Source organism: Brienomyrus brachyistius, unplaced genomic scaffold, assembly GCF_023856365.1.
Source record: "Brienomyrus brachyistius isolate T26 unplaced genomic scaffold, BBRACH_0.4 scaffold306, whole genome shotgun sequence".
Lineage (NCBI taxonomy): Eukaryota > Metazoa > Chordata > Actinopteri > Osteoglossiformes > Mormyridae > Brienomyrus > Brienomyrus brachyistius.
The window spans coordinates 132,214-140,089 of record NW_026042581.1 but is presented as its reverse complement, the minus strand read 5'-3'; the positions used below and the strand labels follow the sequence as shown (position 1 = coordinate 140,089).

The 7,876-nt window shown below is 46.1% G+C and overlaps 1 non-coding gene across 1 annotated transcript; it reads right to left on the bottom strand.

Moving 5' to 3' along the window:
* Positions 1-7,397: 7,397 nt before the first annotated feature.
* Positions 7,398-7,469, bottom strand: trnad-guc (transfer RNA aspartic acid (anticodon GUC)). Its single transcript has one exon. It is a non-coding gene; the product is annotated as a tRNA-Asp (tRNA).
* Between the last annotated feature and the right edge of the window lie 407 nt (positions 7,470-7,876).

The window sequence follows — 7,876 nt, the reverse complement described above, 5'->3', positions numbered from 1 at the left end:
AAAAAAATGTAAACACCAGGATACAAGCAGCGGTTTCCATTTCACCTGTCTATGGCACATTTACTGGCTTTGACGTGAAATACATTAACAGTTCTGCTGGATTCAAACTCTCTCCCCCCAGTGCTGCTTTGGTACAGCCTTCCTCTTGACTTGGATTACATGTGACTCACACTGGATAAGAAAGATTACGATGACAATCCGAAAAGGAGGAAAAAAATCAAAGAAAAACAAACTGACTGCACTTCTCACTTACCTTTCACTGAAACCGCGATCACTATCTTGTGGGCTGAGTCTTGCCATTTTTAACAGTTTAGGCTAAAGTGAGTGGGACACCGGAGCTCAAAATGTTACAATGCAGGGGTGGACGCAAAACGTTTTGCGATTAACTTTTGTAAAATAAATAGGTAAACTATTAAATGCCTGTATGGATTATGTCTATAATGGGCCGATTTCAGTGGGGTGGCGATATAGGAAGAAAAAAAAAAATCATAAAAGATGCTAATGAGAAGTAGAAAATGTCTAAAATGTGACCCTTTCAACACTTTCAGAGTAAGACGACCTCATCTGTGCATGTTGTTATGGTAATATTATCCATCACTGACGTCATAACAGAATAGGGCATGGGGCACGATGTGAAAACTCCAGTGAAGCTGATAATCGTTCACCGGGAAAAAGGTCCGAAGTATTTTCTGCCTTTCGAGCGACACAGCAATGTAGGGAACGATTCTTCCGCAGCTCCCCATCGCTGTTAACGGGATGTGAAGTCATCGTTCTCAGTGTGCGGACATGGACGTGAGACACGGCACGTCTGCGAATACTGAAGCGTTTGGGGACTTGGTCGATCTCCCCCACATTTCAAGCACAGTCTATGGTAGTGTTTCCCAGCCCAGTCCTCGGGGGTACCCCCCCGGTCAGTCCACGTTTTTGCTTCCTCTCAGCACACCTGTACCAGGTATTCGGTGTTCCTGATTGGCTGGGAGCTAGGAGGGAGCGAAAATGTGGACAGTCGGCGGTTCCCCGAGGACTGGGATTGGGCAAACACAGGTGTACGGCAATGTGGAGGTATTCGTCAGTTAGGTGACGCGCAGATGACTCGATTTTAAATTTTCATGCAGCAAAACGACGCGGCTGATTCATCCGACTAACACTCAGCAATTAACCCGATATACAAATATTCCAGGGTACCCAGCAACAGGCAGCACAGGGACTGGCTACGTGACTGGTTTGGCAAGCCGCCAGCTGTAAGGCACGTTTCCCAAAGCCTTTGTTGCTAATAAGGTTATTTGCTAACAACATTAGATAACAACTGAATGGTTCCAACTATGCAAGTCGATAACATGAGGTTTTGGGAAACGTACCTTTTACATTAGCGGGGTCTCAATATCTTCATAATTTACAGCTGGATAAACAATGAGCGTAATGTAACTGTCAACTCATTACCTACATGTCTAATAAATGTTTAATAAATCCCATGAATATCTTTAAAAAAAAAAAAAAAAACCTCAAATGTGCGGCTATTTTCAGCAGCTAGCTTTAAACATGATGCTGACATTTGACCCCCCAGTATCTTGTAATGAATTTTAAGCGGTGAGGTAACTTTGACAGGCTTTCTTTTCCTACTAATCAGTTACACAGAGACGAGTGTTTATTTTATGTATGTATGTGCGTGCGCGTGCGTGCGTGCGTGCGTGTGCGTGTGTGTGCATGCCTGCTTGAGTTCCACGTGCAGCAGTGGGACAGAAACACAGGAGGGTTGTGGGTCGGCTCCCCGGCGACAGAGACTGAGGGCGGGGTACCTGATCGTCACTGAGATAGTTGGGCAGGCCTCCGACAAAGAGCTTGTGTGGCGAGTCTGGAACCACGGTGGAGACGACCCCTGCAGACAGAGCGGCACAGCGCCCAAAGCCGGCCGATCACAGCAAACCGTCAACATGCCGGATAATGACCACGAGCAAACGGCGCGAGTGAAATAAGCCAACTTCAAATCAGTATGACGTCGTTATCTCCTATATAATATCAGATAAATGTAACTCCAGCAAAAAAATACCTAAATACTGGGGCAGTTTGACGACTGTTTTTTGTCTCTCCCATCTTGCTCTCCATGGGAGATGCTGACACATGCAGCACCAGTCAAAAGTATGGACACACCTGCTCTTAATGCATTTGTCTCTATTTTAGCTGTTATTCACCTTATAGTAAAAGGCCTTTGGGCATGGAAGTTATGCATATGAAGTACTGCAAAGACAAAATTTTTGTCTCTTCAAAATAGGAGCCATTGGCTTCGATGACAGCATTGCGGACTCAACCAGCTAACATATGTACCCACCTGGACCGTTTCTCCAACAGTCCTCGAGTTTCCACAAGTTCTGCGCGCAAGCTGGCTACCTTACTCTTACTCTCATCCAACTGATCCCAAACCAGCTCTATAGAGTTTAGGTTGGGGGGCTGTGGGGACCATCTCTTTCCTAGTTCACAAGGTAATAAGCTACTTGCATAACCTTCAAGGTGGGCTTTGGGTCATTATCTTGCTGAAAAACAAGTCATTTTCAGTAGGTGTGTCCAGAATTTTTAACTAGAATAGGAGCCAGCAACCCTAGAACAATTTGGGGGTTAGGGTCCTTGCTCAAGGGCCCAGTGGTGAAATCACTCTGCCAACCCTGCCAACCAGCAACCTTCTTTTCATGGGCAAACATCACAGAGCCACACAACACCCCTATGTTAACAGTAAGAAGTGAGTGACTGAGCTGTGTGTGTGTGTGTGTGGCTCAGCTGGTTAGGATGCCAGCGTTATCATCAGAAGATCACTGGTTCACATCACTGGTGATCACACCACTGGGCCGGCGAGTTTGCTCTAGGGACAGGCTGACCCTGATTTCTCAAAAAAAAAAAAAAAAAAAAAAACATTCTTCACTTTGGATAAAACTGTCTGCTAAATATTTACAACATTAAGTAAATAAAAGTGAAAGTCTCCCTCTTTATATGACAAGACATCCGCAGCTTGCGAAGGACAGTCAGTCCGTAACGAGTACAAAAAACTGGCCTTGCCGATCGGCTCTTCAAAGGTAAATAAAGATTAAGGTTATGACGGCGACAAGCAAAACGGACCTGGTACGTGGAAGGCGGGCTGCTCTGAGATGCCAGGCAGGGGGCGATAGTCGTGGGGCCGCCTGATTTTTAACGACTGACCCTGGAAAATGATGCCGTCGAAGGCCATTGCCTGCGTGGTCTCATCCACGGACCGAAACTAGGGCAGAACGAAGAACGTCGTTAATCAGGGAAGGCTGCGGTCTCCGCCTGGACACAGCAGCCATTAGGCAGGAAAGACTCTTACTTCAAGGAAGGCAAAGTTCTTGTCCTGGTTTATCTGAACAGCGAGGACGGGATTGGTGGGACCTTGACATAAGCCAGCCAATCGCATCTGGGTATTGAAGAAATCCGCCATGGCCTCCTAAAAAGACAGGCAGACACACTGAATGAAGACAGGCAGACGTCTGAAGACATCAAAACAGGCAAACGAGAAAAAAAATGACTGACAAGTCTAGTACATTTATCTATTTATTTTGCGGACACTTTCATCCAAAGCAACATACATTTCATTGAAGAAGCAGGACCAGACAGTTCCTAGAGCAAATAGTGCTTAAGGGCTGCGCTCGGGGGCCCAATGGTGAAATCACTCTGCTGCCCAAGGGATTTGAACCAACAACCTTCTTGTGACCGGCTCAGTGTCCTAACTCACTGAGCTACACATGACACCAGTATGCATGACAGAAGGCAACGCGGGACTTTGCCTGGACTCACCTCCGTCAGGCCGAAGGGGATGTTGCCGACATAAAGCCGCCTGGCCTGCCGGGTCATCTGGCTGCCGACCATCGGCACCTGGGTGGGCGTCACTGCCACGCCGCTGGTGGTGGATGTTGCCAGTAAAGCTATCGTGGGGATCTGCCCTGCAGCTGTGGGGAGGAGAAAGGGCTTCAAGACCCCAACCAGGGACGGCCAGAACATCCGGATCGTCGCCTTCATTTGCTTCTAACCCCTAGGTTTAAGCTCTCTTCACACTGTCTGAAATCATCCCAAGTGTTATTCCCTCTTTGACCAGCAGGGGGGAGGAGGGCACTCCAGAATAAATGCTTTCATTGCAACCAATATACCATAACCTTGCAATACTGAACTAGCACACATGGAAGCGTCGCATCCAAACCTTGCATTGCCTTGTACTGCATGGGGGTGATGTGCTCGAATCCCGGAGGGGGAACATCCCAGTACTTGTATGTCCTTTTCTTACGGCTTCTCCGAGGAGAGTAGCTGCCCAAACACAAAACAGAAGGTTGTTTTCCCCAAACAATACAGTGTAAACACTCAGAATCTGGCAAAAACAAACAGATGGCAGAATGTTTACATTTAACTTTGGATCGCAGGCAGTTTAAGGTCATGAGGGTGTGACCATGCACCACTTTTTAGGCTGGCTTTGAGGTCCCATCGCTATGGCGGGGGCTACTTATAAACGCCAGTTAAAATTTAATATGGGTACAGTCCCCCTTCCCACCACGAAGAAACCAATTGGTTGATTGTGAAAGAAACTTGTTAAGAGGCCTCAAACCATGCTAGATATCAGCTTCAGTGCCTGTAACCGGGACCGTGAGGGGGGGTACCTGTGCTTCTTGTGCTCGCGTGAGCTGCTCCGTCGGTCACGACCCTTGCGGTCGCGGCTGCTGCTGCGCTTCTCGTGACTCCGCCCCCTGGAGTCCTTGCTCCAGCGGCGGTGCTTCTCGCCACGGCTCAGAGACCGGCTGCGGCTACGCTTCTTGTGTCGCTCCTTCTCCCGCTCTGGGGGACGACACCGTGGTACCAGTGAGACGGTGGGCGGAGCGACATGACTGCCCCCCTACCATCCATTTCGATAAATCCAAGATGTGTAACTCAGAGGGATTATGAATGTGTGTCCGGATGGTTGTGGGTTTGAAGCCCATGAGTCACAGAGTAATCATATTACCAACTTCCCTGGGGTGCTGGATGCTGACTGACCCAGCGCTATGCCTTAAAAGTCACTTACGGAGACCAAGATGTGGTACGGGGTCTAACTCCCCAGTTTCCTCACCAGAATGAAGCACCTCCATTCAATTCACATATTCAATCACACCCTCCTGAAACAAACACACCCATCTCTCAATGGCTAATAATTTCAAGGGCACAAGGACATCCCCTTGAATGTCAGTCTGTTGTGAAACAATAAAAACATAACCAGACTAATTAATGATATAGGAGCACAGTGGTGAGTACAGTTGCCTCACGCCTCCGAGTCTGGAGGCCTGAATTTTGCCTCTGCTCTCTGTATGGGGAATTTGCCTGGAATAGGCTCCAGGGGAGCCTGACTAAGATAACTGGTTGGACGATGGATGGGTAATTAATATCGTTTCAATCTGACAGACAGCACTTTATTAAACTAGCAATAAAATATCACCTTTCTATCCCAGCAGGTCCTTCATATAGAAGCTTAAATAAATCCCTGAAGGTGCAGTTTTCAGTGAAGCATTTAAACGCAGGTGCTGCTCGAGGAATCAGCTTCATGCATCAGTTATAACAGCGTTACGGTAATGCACCGCTGCAAAAGTACAGACACGGAGCGGCCAATGCATCTTACGTAAATCGGTAATAACCAATTACCGCAATCGCAGGCATAGTCAGAGCGCAGATATGAATGACTGGAACTGCTAGTTTATCAAACACGGCGGCACTTAGTGCTCGTCTAGCCGAATCAGGTCGTTTCGAATGACATTTTAGTGATTTAGTGATAAGGAGCTGATATGACAAGATTGCCATTTGATAGGTACATAAATCAATCCTACTTTCGACTCCGTTGTAACGCATGTTGTATATTTCAGTTGCGTTAGTATGGCTTAAGTTTATTCAGTTTACTGGATTCTCTGCACTTTAATGAAGTTATATGTGTATTGTTATATAACTGTACATCATTGTTAGTTACTGCTATCCGCTGTAAAGGTAGATACAGGTGCAAGACTTTGCAATAACGACCTAAAAGCAGTTGTTATGATTCCAGGGAACGCGGCTGATTTTTAGAGTCTATACATCATGAAGAAACGGCGATCGTGTGAGAAAGACTTATTCTGTACGGATGACAGGGCCAGCATTTCGGACCCAAGGGAAAGGCTATTGTGCATCGGAAAGAGACAAAATCATATCATTATATAGAAAACTCGTCGTAGTATTTAAAAACCAAGTAACTAACACTGTTATTAAGTGCGGACTTTAAATCAAGTGGTCGCGGTCGTTTTTATTTGCATAAAACTTTAAACGTGATCTTGAAAATATAACGCTTGCAACAAACATCCATGCATAGTGTGTTACTGCGAATGAAAATACGCGGGTCACAATTTATGATCCAAGTGTATAATGGTAAATAATTAAATAAATAAAACCGCAGGCTTTCACATCGAGTGCACCCCAATAACGTTTCATTGAAATGTCCATGTTATGTACGCCGGGCACTGATGGATGCAGGCCTAGCGATCTCTATAACAATGCCAAGCAAAGAATGTCACTGATTTACCAAAGCGGTCAGTTTTCGGGGATCCTGCGGCAGCTGGGAGAAGAAGAATCGGGCAGGTTTCAGAATCGGCGAGCGCTCGGATAAAAGGCACCGATTTCCCAGCCGCGCTTTTCTTTTCGGAACCAGCAGAAGTGCCCTCCGCACCATCCTCGGCGCTAGGACACGCCGGCCACTTTATTACCCTAAAACAGGGAGCATACACCGATCTTCAAAGCCAAACTTACCTTGCCGATTTTCGCTTAACTGCTTCTCAAACTCATCGAAATCGGACATTTTTCAGTCCGTACTAAAGACGTATTGCAAAATAAGCAGAGGTCCAACAGTAGGCCTTTGAATGGGCTACAGGCTGCATTGGGTTCTGCTGCTTTTTCTTCCGAGTCGCCTGCCCCTCCTCCCCCGAAGTCATCGGCTCTTCCTCGGTTGTATCACACACAGGTTCGGAAACATTCGATGCGCATTACCGTCCCCTCCTGCACTGGAGGGTTAAGGACAACGTGATTATATCGAACCAAAATTGAAATGTGCAAGTTGACTTTCCTAGTTATACGTCTTCATTTTTATTCTGGGTTTAACAACCATGAGTTTATGACGTATTTTACATGATTAGTTGGCGACTGGACCTTATTGTTTATATCTCTTATTAAGGATCCATCCATCCATACATCAATTATCAAAACCACACACTTACAATCCGAGTCTAGTTTCATATGCTGCGCTGCTGAGCGACCCGCAGAATATTATGCATGAGTACAAGTCACAAGCCCCGTTTCCACTAACACGGGGCCGGTTCTAGCTTGGTGCCTTTTGAGACCGAGGCAAAAAGATGCAGACTCTCCCCGTCGGGGAATCGAACCCCGGTCTCCCGCGTGACAGGCGGGGATACTCACCACTATACTAACGAGGAGATGTACGCGCACTACTTTTACATCTTCAAGATAAACAGCGGATGACTACTAACATTTGCGAGTAATCAATGACTGAGCTTCATGTCATGACCATGGTGCTCAAGAGAAGAAAAAATACATAATGTACGTCCACTGATACCAGAACAACCATATAGCTTTATACTAAGACGATGATTAAACGGAAAATTCCTTTACAAAACACTGCCACAAAATCATAGTTTCGCAATATTACATCGTGCAACGGGACACAGTGTAAGTACGTGAAGTCGGTAATTAAATCAAGAAAAAAAAGTGAGAGGAAAAGAATACTTTTCTATTATCATATTTTTCTAACTGGCCAAACTGAGTCATATTTTGATTATACACACTAACAGAAAAACAGTGCAAATCTCCGGTAGTCCGTTTC